We start from the raw sequence: 19,630 nt of genomic DNA, 5'->3' as shown, positions 1-19,630 counted from the left end.
GTATGTATGTATGTATGTATATATATATATATGTGTGTGTGTGTGTGTGTGTGTGTACACTTTTCGAAGATATTTGAACGCGCTCAATTTTCTCAGAGATGGCTGAACCGATTTTAACAAACTTAGGCTCGTTTGAAAGCTACTGTCAAGCCATTGATCAAGTTCGAAGATCAAATAGTTGTGACTTTTGGTTCCCGTAATCGACAAAAACACATTGATTTTTACCGCTCCTATATATATATATATATATATATATATATATATATATATATATATATATATATATATATATATATATATATATATATATATATATATATATATATATATATATATATATATATATATATATATATATATATATATATATATATATATATATATATATATATATATATATATATATATATATATATATATATATATATATATATATATATAAGGGTGCCAAAATTTTAAGATCACCTCTATTTTCGTTGAGCTCTAGTGCTCAAAAGTTCAAGCACCTCGAAAAAAGTCTTCATGCAAAATTTGAGCTAAATCGGACATGCGTAAGGGGTGCTAACCGGTGGTAAAGGTTTGACAATTTTTTATCTTGAAAAGGCACCATAGGTGAGAGTACATGAAATTTCCAAAATCAAAATTTTTTTTTGATGCCGAAACTCTTAAACTTAAATTTTTTTTGAAAAAATCAGCTTTCTGGGACTTAGAAAAGTTTTCATATTTTTTCTAAGTCCCAAAAAGTCGACTTCTTCATAAAATTTTTTTTTCGAGATGACACTAAATCTCGACGTTTCATGCAATTCTAAGCCTTTTGGCAGCAAAATTTTTTTTTCGATTTCGATAATTTCATGTACTCCCCCCTATGATGATTTTTCAAGATATATGAAAATTCCACTAAGTGGGCTAAGAAGGCTTTTTTTAGATTAGCATCACTGTTCTCATACAAATAGGCAACGCAAATGTCAAGCACTAGTTTGAAAAAATGATGCTGACTGTGTGACATAAACAAAGGCATTCTCACACCACTAGGTGGATTAAGAAGTGTTTTCAATTGTCGTTTTGAAATTTGAGACACACTTATCTGCAGTTCCGAAACTAGAAGTCGGATACGGGCAGGTCTTAATTGTAACTTATGATACCATTGGACCTTTCATTTAATTTCGTACACATTTAATTTCGTACACACATACACACACTGGCAATTTCCTATCTCGACGAAATAAGTTTCTGTTATTCTAGGCTTCGAACAAAGTTATTTTTCGAGCAATTCAATACTCTTTTTATAGAGAAAGGCACAGGAGCAATAAGAAAATTAAAAAATTGAAAAAGAAAGCAATTGATTATTAATAAGAAATAATTTAGACACAGAAACAGAAATAGATAATCAAAGGCAAAAGAGAAAAAAAATAGTGAATGAATAGAAAAAGTAAAAAAAATAAGAAAAAGAAAAGAAACGAAAAAGAATAACATAGAGAAAAAAGAAAAGAGAAAGACGAGCATAAAAAATAACAATAGAAAGACAGAGAAAAATTAAAATAACAAAATCAAATAAAAAGGGAAAAGATAGAGTAAAAAACATGTTGGAGACAAAAATAATGAGAATGTAAATGTAGTATAATAAAAAAAATAAAAATAGGGATGGAATTAAAAAGAAAAAGTAAAGTAAAAATAATTAGAAAAAGTGAAGAAAAAGTAAAACAAGAATAAAAATTTGTTTTAATTCACCTAGTGGTTTAACGATTCCTTCCTTATATCCAACATACTATTATATATAATACTGTGGTATTGAAAGAATAACCGAAATCGGTTTGACTGCTGAGCAATTCCAGAAATGCTTAGCAAATCATTAGACTCGACCTTCTCTGATTTGGATGAAACTTTGCACATGGCTTCAGTATGGTAAACCATAAGTTTTGAACCGATTGAGAGGTCCATCCGACTAACGACTGATTTTTAAAAAGGGCGCATGTATTTTTGCATTTCACCAAAATTACCTTTTTCAGGTCGTTATAACTCGAAAACCGTTAATTGTACAAAAATGGCGTTCAGGAAGAAGTAGAATAAAGTAAATTTTAAATTTTTTTTAAATCAATTTTTTTGGTTCATTTTGAAATTATTGAGAAAAAATTTTTTTTTCCGTGTATATATTTTTAGAGTGCCCTATTGATTCCCTACACCTTCTTCCTGAACGCCATTTTTGTACAATTACGGTTTCCGAGTTACAACGATTGGAAAAAGGCAATTTTTGTTAATTGCAAAAGTACATACGCCCTTTTTTTAATCAGTCGTGAGTCGGATTGACCTCTCCATCGGTTCAATACTTATGGTTTGCCATACTGAAGCCATGTGCAAAGTTTCATCCAAATCGGAGAAGGTCGAGTCTGATGATCTGCTAAGCATTTCTGGAATTGCTCATATGGATTTCATATGTATTGTTGTCGATTTCCGTCTTCTTTTCATTGCTAGTTGCTGTAGATACACTTTGTTGTATATTGGTTGCAATTGCTGGTTGGTTGGAGGGTAAGTTGTTAACTGCAGCTGGTGTACTTTGTTCTATAGGGGTTACGTTGAATGGTTTTGTTGAAGAGGATACTTCACTGTTGTTGGCGGCTGTCGCAGGTGTACTGGGGTTGCTTGGGGTTTGTGTGAAGGAAGCACCGTTGTCCTTTGGTATAGTTGTCTCCTTGTCCAGTTTATCACATGGCTTACCGTAGTGAACAGCTTTTTAGCAATATTGACATGTGGCCATCTGATTGTCATAGGTAACAAGTGATTTGCACGGGATTGTATCCTGACCGAATGTCACATAAGAAGGTATAGGCCTCCTAAAGCGCATGCGTAACAAACGTACGCCGTTTAGAATACCGGGGAAAAATACTCCACTTTTCTATTTTGATAGAGAGAATCTCTCCGTATTGGGACATAGTTTTGCGAATATAAGGATCGATGACGCTTGAGGGAAGATCATGCGCAAGCACTTCTATAGCACTATCTTCCATATATACTGGAATGTTGTACTTAATGTTTTCGTGCTCCACATGATGCATATTGTTATTGTCTTTAGCGAATTGAATTGCATCCAACTCTTTAAAGAACTGGATATAAACAACATTATTGGTCTTATTGCATTGAAGTAAATGCACACGTTTAATGTCAAGATGCATTTGCTCCATAAGCAAACCTTCAAGTTCTCGTAACGAAAGTCGAATTTTGCACTGCCTGAAGTCAACACCAATTGTATTCTTTCGTGTCGGCGGTAGCTTTTGTTCGTTTGGTTCACTCATTTCGAGGTCGTTCTTTTGTTCACTACACAATACTGTACTTGGTTTCTTCTGTCCCGAACGTAAGTGGTTTTGTTTTATCGACTGACTTGGATGAGATGTAAAACTGAACTGAGTCCTAAATATGATGATGGGTTTTCGAAAAACAAAAGTTCGAGAATTCATAACAACAGAACCGGAATATCTGTTTCGCTATTTTCTTTTTAAAATACAAAAAACGTTTTTCATTTTGTTATTTCAGAATATGCTGCAGGATACAAAGCCAACCTAGATATTTAAAAGCAAAAAAAAAAAATTCGAACCCAGCAAAGCAATGCAACTCAGTCGCCAAACCAATATCCATTGGCAAAACGCTAAACGCCATTATTTGCAGTCTCCAAGGCAATTTATTCTTGCTGCTGGTCAAGGCCAAACGTTCGACCTCAATTAGCCCGTCCTAATTTTTGTGCCCTAAGGCGAAAGAACGAGGTCGGGAGAGAGGTATCAGAGAATTCTTTCCATTTTTTTCTCTCGTCGAACGACCCATCGTTTTCGATTCAGAAGCTGGACCATTAGAGAGTTGAATTATTGTTCTTACCAGGGCTCGTATATTATCCGTTTCAAAGTATGTTTATTTTTACGGAAAAACATTTTTACGCAATTGCAATAAAGTTTGGTTTTTACATAATATCATCTTCGCTGTAACATGCTTTTTGTGATTAAATATTTGTGTGAGGAAACTGCAAACTATCGAGTTATGCTTGTACAGTTTCAAAACGATGAATTTTAATTTGTTTATTTATCGGGGGGAGGTTTAAAAAAGCAAAACAAAGCCAGACTTTTTAGTTAATGTGAATTGAATTTGTTGTATTTGAATTATTTTTTCAAAGTTTCCTCAGCTTCAGTTGTTGATTATAAAAGTTCAGAATAGCATCCTTCAAATGGCATTCGCTTTTAACGAAACAAGAAACGCTCTTCGCAGCAAGAGGTTCTTTCTTTTGGAGAAGTCATGAAATAACCAAGCAAAAAGACCCGGTATAATTATTTACTCACCCCTAATCTTCGCTGATTATCGGGCCCTTTTCCATTATCAGCAATCGTCCGCTCTGGGGTTTTCGGTTGAGCTATTCACGGTGGCTTCAAAGTGAACTTTGAACTTGCTAAGTGATAAGTGGACGAGGATATTACCGAGATCGGGATGAAGCATATCAATTATTAATTTTCTTTTACTGGAATGGTACAAAGGGTAAGCTTCAATTTGTGGATAAGAATATTCAAATCTTTTTTTTCTCACGCGGTTATTAGTGCGACCGGTTGGACTTGAAACAGAACATAAAACTCTCGATTCAGTTAGATGATACTTAAATTGTGAGCTCAGAAAGCTTCCAAATAAAATTTATGTGTTATTACGATCGTTATGGGTTTGTTCGCTCTGTTCAGTTACCGTCACCCAATGCACTGGACACTAAAATTCGTACCTCACATTAAGGGGTACTTTCGATGCAGTAAAAAAATTAAATCTTCTTCGAAACACATTTACCAGCCGTTGCGCAACAGGCAATAAATCATGTCTCGTTGCTGAGTGCCAATGGGACTGGAGCCAAAATTAAGATCGAACAATGCACGGCGAGCCAAAAGTTGCATTACACTATTAAAGTGCTTCGCCAATGTCGAACCCAATGTAAACGGGGTTTTTCGGTTCCTTTATTTCGAATGTGGATTAAGAAAAAAACTAAGGATTGCCTTATCATCTTATTATTCTTTGTTACAGAGAGCTACAATGTGAAATTTATGTAATAATATCGAGTTGTTCCTGAGATATGGTTGCTCAAAGTAGGACGTGTTATTCAAACTGATGTGTATAATAACTAAAAAACAGCTTGACAGATTAAAAAATATATTTCGGAACATCGTTGAGAAAACCTAATAAAGGTTGTTTTGTCATTTTTTTTCCTTACAAACTTGACGAAAAAAAAACGCCATTTTTTTCTGTAGCTCTTGTAAAATCATTTTTATTAAAACAAAAGTAACATTCTATATAGATAATGAAAACAAATTGCATATAATATCGGTTGTTCCAGAATCAACTTCCGAGGCACTGCAAAGCACACCGTTTAGCTTTACAAAAATAACATGGCCCATGTTACGATAATTCTAAACAAGGATTTCCAAAAATTTAACGGATATATTTTCTAGTATATTGTTAAATTTTTCCTGCAATTGTGTAACGTATAATTTTAACAGTTCAGTTCATATAATATTTCAACTTTCGGTTGAAAACGGTTATGTGCCCTAGCACAAAATTTGGCTAACCCCTAAATGACCATACCTGCATCGGCCAGAAATAGTCGAAAACACGTTTTCGTTCGGCACGTCAGAAAAGACATTGCACTTCGTTGCAAAACAAAAAGTGTTCTGTAAGTAGCAGAAACTTTACGTCTGCTTAGCGGTTCAAATTGAGCTGCCGAGTTTAGCACTAAGCAGTTCAATTTGAACTGCTCTGCACTGATGAGTCAAAGACGAAACGTAAAAATAATGATTTCAACTTACGTTTAATGTCAATTACAGTATTTCGTTATATCCGTGTATGTATTTAATTGTGGATTAATTGTGCTGTGTAAACTATTGAACGTTGAAATTATATTAAAAGTTTAAACAATTAATTTGTATAGAATATTACCTGTCACGGTATCAACAATAATTCGACAATTATTGCTAACCTCAACACAATACCAATGAATCGATCCTAAATATTAAATACAATATTTTGAATATCACTTCAGGCACATTATTTACCAATCCTAAGAATTCAGTTCTGGTTCATACAATAAATTTAATATTTAATATAAGAATAAGGTAAATTTTAAGAAACTAGCAATCTTCACACGTTTTCTTTGCATTTTTGTCTCATATCACCTACGATGTCCCCATACATCAATCCCTTCACTGGCTCTGGGTGTGACCGAAACGCTCGTTAGACAGAGGAGTTTTTTAGCAAAGGGCGTAACAGCCCACTTTGAGTAACCATATCTCAGGAACAGCTCGATATTTTCCCATAAAATCTATACTGTAGAAGTCTCCAATAAAGAACAGTAACTGCTTAAAAATGAAGATTAGGTAATCCATTATTTTTAATCCACGCTCAAAATAAAGGGACGAAAAAAACCCGTTTACAGGAAAATCTCCCCTAAATGGCCATTGGAAAACATGCACCTATTGCGGAAGCTAATGTATGCTACTAAAAAACACGAATTAAAAAAAAGTACTCGTCGTACTCGAAAAACAAAAACAAAAAATTATAATAAAATTTTTATTTTGACTTCACAACCCAGGCCCGGAAGGCCCATTGTGAAATACCATTCGAATTGACAAACAATCTCACTCAGTTTTTTCAGAGATGGCTGAACAGACTTTCACAAACTCGAATTTAAAAAAAATGAAATCATTGTGGATCCGATTTTCACAAACTTAGAATCCGATGAAAGGTCTTATGGTTTCATAGCTTGCTAATAAATTTCATCTCTATCCGATTTCCGGTTCCGTAATTACAGGGTAATATGTGCAAGTCTATGGGAAAATGTGCACTTAATTTTCTCGGAAATTTCTTCTTTTCGCCAGAAGTGAAAATTTTTCAATTTCTTGAATATTTTTTCACAAGCGGTGTCGAAACGAGGTGCAAATTTTTCTAAAATTTACTAGTAAATTCATCCACTTGGCAGATCTTGTCAGTTAATGGATATATAAACCTACTTTGGAACTACTAGCTCCTAAAAACGGAGCTCACTTCGATCTCTCAGCAATAGATAAACCAATTTTCAAAAATCTTGATTCAAATTAAAGTTCTCATTGTCGTAAAGGATACTGTGCAATTTTATCCAGATCCGATCCCCGGTTCCGAAATTATATGGTGATGAGTGTCAAAATTTTCAAACCGTCACAAAAAATGACGATGCAAATCCGGTACGCATCGGTGCGTACTGGTACGGAAGACGAAAATGCACTTCCGATTCCGCAGATATGTTCGTAGAAGTGACGTAACCGACAAACCACACTTTTTCTTATACACTCATTTTTTCCGGTGATGGCCCAACCGATTTTTACTAGTTTAGGCTGATTTGAATGCTCACTAACACATTGGCTAAAAAGTCCCGGGCCTGACGCATAGATGGTCATCTTTTTTCAGGTAATACTAACCTTTAAAAGACAATTAACACTTAACTTACACAGAAATGGCAAAGAAAAAAAATTAGTTTCATCGAGGCAACGCACCGTGTCGCAAGTCAATCAAAACAATGGTAAGACTACATGAATTGAACTTCGAATTGCTCCCACATCCACCGTATTCTCCAGATTTGGCTCACAGCGATTACCGGTTGTTCGCATAGCTGAAAATAATGTTCGCCGGTAAGAAATGTCGCACGAATGAAGAGGTTATCGCTGAAACTGGGGCCTACTTTGAGGCAAAAGAAAATCGTTCTACAAAACTGGTATTGAAATGTTAGAGCGGTGCTGGAACGATTTCGTTGCTCTTAATGGAGATTACGTTGATGAATAAAATTAATTTTGAACCAAAACAATTTTGTTATATTTGTTTGGTCTGGGACTTTTCAGCTCATGTGTTAGATCATTTAACATTTTCGATGATCATATCACTAACTTCTCCGGTTCTCCAGATATAATCGCATAAGTGACGCAAACGACAAATATTACTATTTAGTAGGATTTGAACAGTTTAAAAGTGGGCACTTCGAAGTCAAATGTTCTTCGTGCTTAAGAACTTTTGAATCTTTGAACCTATAAGAAGCAGAAACAATTAAATCGTAGTCCGAAACAAGAAGCATCGATCAAGTCGAGGGTTCGAAAGCTGTACAATACGATTCTTGCTGGAAATTTGATCTGCATAATCATGGACGACGAAACCTACGTGATACTCGATTACAAATCCTTGTCAGGACCACAATATTATACGGTGCGAGAAGGGCAAGTGTTAAACCAGTCCGAGACATCGAATGAAGTCGAAAAATTTGGTAAGAAATCTATGGTCTGGCAAGCAATTTGTTGCTGCGGTAAGATTTCGAAACCCCTCATCACCACTGCTTCAATGAACAGCGAAATATACATCAAGGAGTGATTACAAAAACGACTTCTACCCATGATTCGAAGCCACAAGGATCCTGTTGTCTTCTGGCCAGATCTTGCTTCTTGCCACTACTCGAAATCAACGGTAATATGGTATACTACCAAAAATGTCACTTTCGTCCCAAAAGACATGAATCCACCAAATTGCCCACAACTTCGACCAATTGAGGAATTTTGGGCATTAACGAAGGCACATCTTAGGAAACATGTCTCGGCAGCCAAAACTATTCAACAGTTCGAAAAAGATTGGGAAAATGTGTCGAAACTTGTCGCCAAGAAGTCTGTACGTTCGCAAGAAGGTGCGCCAGCTAGACTACAATGGCTAAGTAGCAAATGTTGAGAATAATATTATGTTGTTGTAGTCTAATATTATTAGTATATCGAATAAAATTTGAATATCTAACACTTGTGAATTATTTACAGCGAAATCAAAGTGCGTCCATTTTTTGTGGGATTCTTCACCAATTTGATCAAGTAGTTGTTTCACCTGGAGTAAAACGCTTCAAAAAATTCAGAACAAAATTCTAGGGTTCTAATACTTTTGAAAAATCATTTATTTTTTCTTTATATTTTCTTATGGTGAAACATTTCAAGAATATCCCGTGAAATTTTCAAGCCTATCGAAACAAAACAAGATTACTACTTCAATTGACTTAAAAACTTTACAAAACAATAATGCAATGTTGCATTATAACAAAATACAAAAGAAAGAAAAATGTTTTTTTAAGTTAGACCCTACGGTTCCTTAGAGTAATAAATTGTTTTCTTGGATTTTTTAGACAAAAAAACTTTAATCGCATTTTTCTCGACAGCAGGTTTTGAAAGTCCGTATCCATCGTCCATCTACAAAATGGCGAATTTTTCTGTAAAAAATCGTAGTTTTGACTTTAAACGACCACTAAAAATTCGTAATATTAAAAAAAAATCAAAACAGAAACGTTGTGGTCTAGCAAAACATCTGCTCTATCTTTGCTTCTTTGATTTGTTGACTTCTGATTAGTCTCCGCTGAGATACAGTGGTCACCGCAAATTATAATTTTTAAGAAGTGTCCTCAAAAATACCTCTTCACTAACTTATGTCTTAATATTTTCCCCCTAAAAATTACAAAATGTTATTCGAATGATACTTTGCATTATGCAAAACGTTTGAATTTATTTTGTTAAACGATAATTTTGAAAAAAACCATCAGCCTCATGGGGTTGTTCGAGACATTGTATGTGGAACAAGGCAACGCAAAAACTCTATTGATCTACAATCAAAAAGTTCAATGAATCGTCACACTTTTGAATCCGCAATTGCACGAGAGTCTGCTTATGTCGTTAACGCTGAACCTAGCCCAGTTCCCTCATTAACTGCTGTCAAACCGTTTATTTGAAGTCAGTTTCTAACCTCTTTTCATCGTTGTTGAACTGAAAATCGAGTCAGTTTCGAACCTGGTTTTTATATCAGGTGTTATAAGTGTGTGTTAGATGGAACTACCCTGGGTCAGTATCAGTTTTCTCAAGCAAAAACGCCATTAGATTGATCTCGATTAGGAACCAAAACCGAACATCGTTTGTCTTAATTTGTATTTGTTTTATAGCCGACGAAATTACACCAGTATCCCAAATGTATGCAATTATATCTTGCAATTTGGATATTTAAGCTTCTCTTCGCCAAGCTTGTGTTCAAGTTTTGTATGCAAGCAGTTATTTTTATAGCATTAACATGGAATTTCATCCGAGCTTGCATGACACAAGATCAGAGCATACCAATTAAAGCTTCAAATCGTTTTATGGCTATTTTTGTCTTGCTGTCTAGCAACAACCTACCTCTAGCATGCTACGCATAGGACTGAAACGTTAGCTATAATTTCGCTTTTATTTATAGATTCGCGTGCTTCCAACAACTTCGCTTTTGCATCGATTGTCCAATCAGAGTGATGCTTTCACTTTGATATATCGCTTACTCTTTCAAAATCGTCGTCTATGGCAGGGAAATCCGAATTCGCCGGAGATTTTAGGCAGACAAGATAGGACACTGCTCGCTACTAATCAAAACTTAAATCATGCATAATTGAAAATACGGGGCTTGATACGTTCAAATCGAAACTTAGAAAGAAATATTTACAATCAAATGATGAAATAATATTAATAATTGATACAAAATAGACTGAGCTGTAAGTGTTAGAAAACCTGATCACATTTCTACTTGTAGTTTTCCTTGAGTTTTTGATTTGCACCCCTATATAGAAAATAATGATGTGTTCCACATAAAAAAAAACTCGCAAAGATGATGTTTTTGGCATTAAATATGTCTTACTTTTCACTGTACGTGGCCGATTGTCCATTAAACGTTAGAATTTTTGGCATAATTTTGAACGCTAATAGCTAATAAGTGATTCAATGATGGATTCATATAGTTTAACTACCAATCGATTCGGAAACATTTAACTTAAACATGTATGGAAATTTCACTATTTCAAAAGCATACACATTGGTTAGATTCGACTTATGTTATCACTAACCAATCACAGCTGGGCAAATGATGTCATCCTATTGATTTTTCATGCACGGCCGACGAATTCGACCTAGAATTTCATATAGTAGCAGATCTGCTTCATCCAGTATAGGAAGTATTTACGTCATGCAAGAAAAAGTATCGCTCCCTTCCTCATCGCAATAATCTTCAAAACTAGCGTCATACGTTTATGGGGACAAAATGACTCAAACTATACGGGGTGAAATGATTAGAAATGCGCTTACAACAATGATGAAAATATAGTAAAGAGTTGTCATTTTCACTCTCCCTGCTCAACACATATCTATTAGATGCCCTGATACCCTTCTGTTTATAGCAATTTATTATTATTTAAATTATGCATCCTGTTATAATACAATATCATAAGCTTAATCACATAATTGACACAAACATTCAAGTTATCTACTCTTTCAGAAAAATTTGCTTAAACGTTACTTACCTTACCTGACAGCTATAGGCCTAGGGTGTCCTTTGCTGTATCAAGCATACGTCTCCACATAACTCGGTCCATGGCTGCTCGTCGCCAGCCACTCTAGGCACGGATGCTTCTGAGATCACCCTCCACTTGATCGATCCACCTTGCTCGCTGCGCTCCTCTTCTTCATGTACCAGTCGGATTAGATTCAAGAACCAGTTTCACTGGACTGTCGTCCGACATCCTTATGACATGCCCAGCCCATCGTAGACGTCCGATTTTAGCTGTCCGTACGATGGGTGGTTCTCCTATCAGCTGTTGCAATTCGTGATTCATACGCCGTCTCCACGTTCCGTCTTCTATCTGCACTCCGCCATAGATGGTCCTCAGTACCTTTCTTTCGAAAACACTGAGGGCGCGTTGGTCCTCTGCTAACATAGGCCAGGTCTCGTGGCCATAGAGAGCAACCGGTCTAATGAGCGTTTTGTAGATGGTCAATTTCGTGCGGTGGCGTACTTTTCTCGATCGAAGGGTTTTTCTGAGTCCAAAGTACGCACGATTCCCTGCCAAAATACGTCTCTGCATTTCTCTGCTGGTGTCATTATCGGCGATCACCAGTGAGCAAAAATACACGCACTCGTCAACCAACTCGATATCGTCACCGTCTATCAATATTCGTGGTGGGAGGCGTAGTGTTTCTTCTCTAGAGCCTTTTCCTCTCATGTATTTTGTTTTTGACGCCAGTCCGATACGCCTAGCTTCAGCTTTAAGTCCGATGTAGGTCTCCGTCATCTTCTCAAGGTTACGTGTCACAATATCAATATCGTCAGCGAAGCCAAAAAGTTGTACGGACTCTCGGAAAATCGTGCCACTCGTGTCGATCCTCGCTCTTCGAATCACACCTTCCAAGGCAATATTGAACAAGATACAAGAGAGTCCATCACCTCGAGAGCGTCCCAGATAATCGGACGTAGCACATCACTCTATCCATCGTTGCTTTGACCAATCGCGTCAGTTTATCCGTGAAACCGTATACGTGCATTATCTGCCATAGCTGTTCTCGATCGATTGTGTCGTATGCCGCTTTGAAGTCAATGACTAGGTGATACGTGGGTACGTTTTATTCACGACACTTCTGGAGTACTTGTCTTATCGCTAATATGTGATCCGTAGTGGCGCGGGCTCCAGTAAATCCCGCTTGGTATGGCCCTACGAATTCCTTAGCTATTGGTGATAGACGACGGCAAAGGATTTGGGAGAGTACCTTGTAGGCGGCGTTCAGCAATGTGATTGCGCGATAATTGCAACAGTCTAGCTTATCGCCCTTTTTGTAGACGGGACATACCACTCCATCCATCCATTCCTGCGGTAGAATCTCCTCTTCCCAAATCCTAGAAATCATCCAGTGCAGCGCTCTAGCCAGTGCCTCTCCTCCATGTTTGAGCAGCTCGCCTGGCAACTGGTCATTGCCCGCGGCTTTGTTGTTCCTCAGCTTGCCGATCTCCTCACTTATCTCCGACAGATCAGTGTCTGGGAATCTGTAGTCGGCTGAGTGTGCACCCAGATTGATTCCTGTACCGTTCCCTGTATCTTGTGCTTCGCCATTCAGATGCTCGTCATAGTACTGCTTCCACCTGTCGATCACCTCACGTGCGTTCGTGAGAAGGTTACCACTGGTATCTCTGCACATTTCGGCCTGTGGCGTGTAGCCTCTACGGGAGCGGTTCACTTTCTCATAGTACTTCCGTGTGTCATTTGCGCGGTACAGCTTCGCGATCTTGGTCTTCCTGGTGGCGCTTTTTCCTCCGGAAAACCGTGTTCTGCCTGTTCCGTGCCTGTCTGTATCGTTCCTCGTTCGCTCTAGTGCGGTGTTGCAGCATCCTCGCCCTTGCTGCATTCTTCTCTTCGACCAACTGCTGACATTAGCCGTCAAACCAGTCATTTCCCCGATTCGATAACCTCGTAACTAGAACGGTTGCAGCAATGCTACCTTATGTTCCTCCAGCCGTCTTTAAGAGTCGCCGCACCAAGCTGCTCTTCCGTTGGTAGAACTAGCTCCAGTTGTTGGGCGTATTCCTCTGCAGTACGAACGCTACGTAGCTGCTCGAGATTAAGACCTGTGCGGCGGGTGTTGTGCACCGTCGATAGTTTTGAGCGCATACAAACCGCGACAAGGTAGTGGCCAGAATCAATGTTGGCACTGCGGTAAGTGCAGACAGTAATGACGTCGGAGAAGAATCGCCCGTCGATGAGAACGTGGTTTTCCGTGTGTTGATCAGGTCATCTCCAGGTGGCTTTGTGGATATCTTTGCGGGGGGAAGAAGGTTCTTCGAACTACCATTCCTAGGGAGGCTACAAAGTTTACGCATCGTTGACCGTTATCGTTCGTTACCACGTGCAGGCTCTTCAGCCCGATCACGGGCCTGTACATTGTCTCCCGGCCTACCTGAGCGTTCATATAGCCGATGACGAGTTTTACATCCCGCCGTGGACAGCTGTCGTAGGTACGTTCCAGCTGCGCGTAGAATGCTTCCTTCTCGTCATCGGGTCTCGTCTCATGTGGGCAGTGCACATTGATGATGCTGTAATTGAAGAAACGGCCCTTGATCTTCAATACGCACATTCTATCACTGATTGGCTGCCACTCAATCACAACCAAGCCCCCTCCCTTCAGCTTACGACCAAGGTCCCACCGGGGTTGGTTACCCGATCTTTCCTATGGTTACTCGTACCCCAGCCGGCACCGCGGAGATGTAGGGATAGGAGTTACTGGGCAAGAGGCTAAGAACCACATTGGGGCCTGAATTGCGCATTGCGCAGTCGTTTACCAACTTGCTTAAAGGTTAACATGACTCGATAAAAAAACTGCAAAATTAAGATAATTTGCAATATGCAATGAATAATTATTAAAAACCGCTGTAACTCTGATACGGTAGCATTTAGCAAAATTAAAACATCGTTATAATTGAAAATTTCATGTACTTCCTTCAAATTAGTAGCATAAAAAGGCCTTCCTTTAAATTAGTAGCATAAAAAGGCGGGTGGGTAATGTCAGAGACATAACTGGATGTCATGAATACGAAAACAATTGACATGTTCCATAACACTTCCGATTATCAATTAGTTGATCAATTGTATGAATTATGAAAGCATTCCAATGCAAACAACTGGCAGATGTTTCTCAAAAACAAAGAAGGCTTCACTTGATCTCGATAACTGTGAATTTCACACAGCGAAAAGTGCACAAATTAAATCAAACAGTTCTAGATTTGCACTAAACTGAGGATATTTACCTTCGATTTGCAAAAAAGAAATCCTAATAGTTCTTTAGAAAACATTTAGAGCCATTTGAACGGTTGATTTTGTGTGATGCTCTCCACCATTGTCCCCTTTTCGTTGTTTTTTCACCAATGCAAACAACTGGCAGCTGTGACGTAATCGCTCTTGTCGGAAGCGAAACTAGCTCTGCAAACGACACACAATACATCTGCTCGCAGTGGCGATAGAATCCAAACTGATAAACAATTTTGTTAAGAGGTTTCTTTTTACGTGATTTCTTTTTTGCCTTTTTACCAATTATTACATGGCTGCTCGGCCATCCATGGAAGTTGACCATCAATGTCAATTTCCCTCTCTGAGCAGCCTAGATAGCCGTGTAGTGTCGGTAGCGGTTTCCCAACTGGCTAAGAATAACGCTACGGTCCACCTGTACCGGTGGTATAAGTCCACCAAACAGGTAAGCCGTGTGGCATCCGGCGGAATTATTTTTTACCAAGAATTGATCCACTGGTTTCCTGTTCCATGTCGTAAAAGGCCACAAAAATAGGAACTCCTAAGTCAAGGTGTATTTCCGTGCCGATGGCTGAATGGCTGCAGGAGGTTAAACAATGCAGTCGTGAACGGAATATCTTGGGATTTTCCCTTACTGTGTTAAGCGAAGCTCTGGCACAGTGGACGACTTCTTTCTTCGCAACTCGTGGGATTTTAATGATTAAAACATTTAAAAAAATCCTTACATGGTTCGCTATAGGCGATTATAAGCCAATATATTTGGTTTCTTGTAGTTGTTGTACGGTAAGTGCTGGAGGTGGAGTGTTTGTTACTTTAATTGATAATGGTTAGAGTAGCACAAATCAATCTCCAGCATAAACGTACAGCAACTATGAATCTATCCAGACTTCTGCAAGAAGGTAAAGCTTCTTTAGCTTTGGTTCAAGAACCATATTTCCAAAAGGGAAACTTCTACGTTGGAAAATTGTTAAACCCAGTCTTTGTTGCCTTTAACAAGACCGGAATGACTAATCCACGTGAAATGCCTCGAGCATGCATACTTGCAAATAGTGCTCTCGATGTCTCTCTCATATCGGAGCTCGCAAGTCGGGATATTTGTGCTGTCACAGTTGGTATGACTATTGATGGCATAGACAGAAAACATGTCTATTGTTCGGCATATTTGCCGCATAACCAACCTTCACCAAGCGATGACTTCAAAAAGGTTGTATCATACTGCTGCAAGAGTGATATACCGCTTGTAATCGGCAGTGACATAAATGCTCACCATATCATTTGGGGCAGCACAGATATAAATTCGAGAGGCTCTGATATGATGGAATTCGTGAGCAGTACAAACCTGCACATAGTCAATGCAGGGAACCGCCCAACTTTTGCGAGATCTGGCAGAGAGGAGGTTTTGGACGTAACTCTCTGCTCTGATAGAATTGCGCATGAGTTGGTGAATTGGCTCGTCTCCGATGAGCTCGAACCTTCGTTGTCTGATCATAAGTACATATTCTTTGATCATTCAAACGTTAAATTTGATATTATCACATATCGTAATCCCAAATCTACAAACTGGGACCTCTATGAAGAGGGCTTGGCGACTAGATTTTACGGGTACCAACCAACAATTGAAACCCCAATTGATTTGGAAAATGTTGTCGACGAGACAAACTCACTCATAGTTGCAGCATATGAAGAGGCTTGTCCACTTCGTATTGTGCGAGCTACTAGAGGAACTCCTTGGTGGAATGCTGAACTTGCTAGACTAAGGAAACTATGCAGAAGAGCTTGGAACCACCGTCGCAGAAATGGGTCGGAGGCATTCGTGTTGGCTCGAAGGGCTTACAAAAATGCTCTTCGATCGTCTGAGCGAAGTGGTTGGAAAAGCCTCTGCACAAATGTCTCTAGTCTCAACGAGGCTAGCAGATTAAATAAGTTACTTTCGAAGTCTAAGGACTTTAATGTCAGTTTCTTAAGAACTTCAGATGGTGAACACTTGTCTGATGAAGGTGATGTACTTCACTATCTTTTTAACACTCACTTTCCAGGATGTATGGATCCATCACCGACAGCTCTTCCCGAGACTTTTTCAGGTAGTTACGATTCTTGGGCCCTTGCTCGAAGCGTTGTGACGATTGAATCGGTCAAATGGGCAGTTGAGAGTTTTGCTCCGTACAAGTCTCCTGGAAAGGATGGAGTTTTCCCAGTGTTACTGCAGAAAGGGTATGAACATTTCAAACATGTTTTGAAGAAAATACTTACTTTTAGTCTTGCGACAGGATATATTCCAAGAGCCTGGCAGGAAATAATTGTCAAATTTATTCCCAAAGGCGGCCGCGGCACTTATGAGGAAGCGAAGAGTTTCAGGCCTATCAGTCTAAGCTCATTTCTTCTTAAAACAGTGGAACGCATAGTCGATCACTATATCAGAGATGTTAGTTTGGGCCTGCATCCGCTACATGGAATGCAACATGCTTACCAGCGTGGAAAGTCCACTACAACCCTGTTACATGATGTTGTGTACAACATTGAAAAAGCTTTCTCACAAAAGCAATCTTGCTTGGGAGTTTTCCTAGATATTGAAGGTGCCTTTGATAACGTGTCTTTCAATTCAATTCTGGAAGCAGCCCGTGGTCATGGCATACCTTCAAGTATCACAAATTGGATACACGCAATGCTTAGCAATCGACTTCTTTGTTCATCGCTTCGGCAAGCAGAGATTAGAAAGCTAAGTGTCTGTGGGTGTCCTCAAGGTGGTGTACTATCCCCACTTTTATGGAACCTTGTCGCTGATGGTTTGTTAAGGAAACTTAATAACCTTGGATTTCCGACTTATGGTTTTGCCGACGATTATCATATATTGATGACCGGTATAAGCATTAACACTCTCTTTGATTTAATGCAGCAAGCCCTGCGATCTGTTGAACAATGGTGTTGTCAGGTTGGATTATCTGTAAATCCGGGCAAAACATCAATGGTGCTTTTCACTCATCGTAGGATAATCACAGGAGCTCGTCCGTTGCAGTTCTTTGGTTCAGAGGTCACTGTGGTCGAACAAGTTAAATACGTCGGGGTTATTCTTGACTCAAAACTGAATTGGTCTGCTCACATTGACTTCAGAATTAAAAGAGCTTGCATGGCTTTCGGCCAATGCAGACGAGCTTTTGGAAAATCATGGGGACTCAAACCCAGATATATTCATTGGATCTACACAACTATCGTTAGACCAATTTTAGCATATGGATGTCTTGTATGGTGGCAGAAAGGAGAAGTCGCGACAGTTCAGTCAAAGCTAAATCATCTCCAAAGGATGGTCCTAATGGCGATGACAGGAGCATTCACGACAACTCCTACTGCTGCTCTAGAGGCGCTACTGTGCATTAAACCACTACATGTGTTCCTAAAACAAGAAGCATTATCTTGTGCATACCGTCTTAAGGTTACAGGGCTTTGGAACAGTAACCCATTAGATTATGCTACCAGCCACACTCGCTTGTGGTCTCAAATGGTTACGTGGGATGAGTATTTACTCGCTCCTAGTGACCTAACTCTCACATGCAGTTTTCCTTTCAAAACATTCAATGTGAGCTATCCTTTTCGTGAGGAATGGTTGTCTGGTTGTCTGGAACGACAACTTGATGAACACATAGTTTGTTATACGGACGGTTCTCTGTTGAATGGTCGTGCTGGTGCTGGTGTCTACTGTCGTGAAATGAGGCTGGAGCAGTCTCATTCACTTGGTAGATACTGTACTGTGTTTCAAGCAGAAATCTACGCGATTCTGTGTGGAGTACAATCGGCACTTCAGCAGAGGATCTGTGGTAAGCGAATTTATTTTTGTTCCGACAGTCAGGCAGCCTTAAAAGCACTCAGTTCGAATGACTCACGGTCGAATCTAGTGATCGCATGTCGAACTCAAATTGAAGACCTCAGCATTTCAAATGCTGTTTACTTCTTATGGGTACCCGGCCATTCTGGTATTACTGGAAATGAATGGGCTGATGAGTTGGCTAGAGCTGGTGCAACGAATGATTTCGTTGGTCCTGAACCAGCTTTACCACTTTCAACTAGTTGGATAAAGCACAAGATTCGTTCTTGGGCTGTATCCAAACATGCCAGCTACTGGCGCAGCTTGCAAACTTGCGCTCAGGCAAAAGCATTTCTACCAGATTTAAATCTGAAAATGTCAAAGTGTCTACTGCATTTCTCCAAGCATCATTGCAGTATTCTGGTCAGAGCTCTGACTGGACATTGCAAACTCAATTATCACATGGCTACTATTCAACGTGCTGAGTATTATTCGTGTGATTTGTGTGAATGCGATTATGGTACTTCATATCATCTGATATGTAACTGTCCCGCATTGACGCAGCTACGTATCCGGGTTTTTGGTTCTCCATACATGGTTGAGTCTGTGTATGCGGAGCTAAAATTGAAGGATATTCTCTCGTTTCTTACCCAATGTGGTAAGGAGCTATAGTCAGAAGGGTTCATCGTTCTTCCTGGAGTGAATGAATCCCTTCTGTATTTACCTTAAATTGGGTTTAGCAGATTGTTTGGCATCTTTTAGGGGGTGCCGAATTTACTTCTGCTCGTACATACTGCGAATCGTTCTGCATTCTTCCGGGAGTGCAGAATGGTGTCGCTTTTGTAAGATCTTCAAATCCTCTCGGGAGTTGGAGGTTTTATTAACAGCGGACTGTTCGGGACCTCGTAGAGGTTCAGAATTTACTTCTGCTTCCACTAAATGTGATCCTCAGCAGATTGTTCGGCATCCCTTAGGGGTGCAGAATTTACTTCTGCTTTTATGTGTTTTTGTGTCGTCAATTTTTCCCATCCTCCTAGTCCAACCCTTACCATTTCCTTTCAATCCTTCCCTCTTATATATCGGGAAAATGATGCTAAAAACATATTGATGGCAAGGCACAAATCTCCAAATATCAAGGGGAACGTGCCATTTGAGCCAATTTGTTCTGATTCCTGATTCCTGATTCCATAACACTTCCGATTATC

The 19,630-nt window shown here is 39.0% G+C and overlaps 1 protein-coding gene across 11 annotated transcripts in view; it reads left to right on the top strand.

The window, feature by feature from the left end:
- The window catches only part of LOC131428837 (uncharacterized), a 505,952-nt gene that overhangs the window by 76,509 nt on the left and 409,813 nt on the right, over positions 1-19,630 (top strand). The window lies entirely within an intron of this gene.

The sequence above is a fragment of the Malaya genurostris genome, chromosome 2 (genome assembly GCF_030247185.1).
Source record: "Malaya genurostris strain Urasoe2022 chromosome 2, Malgen_1.1, whole genome shotgun sequence".
NCBI classification, from domain to species: Eukaryota; Metazoa; Arthropoda; class Insecta; order Diptera; family Culicidae; genus Malaya; species Malaya genurostris.
The sequence above is the reverse complement of the archived record's forward strand: the minus strand, read 5'-3'. Positions and strand labels throughout refer to the sequence as shown.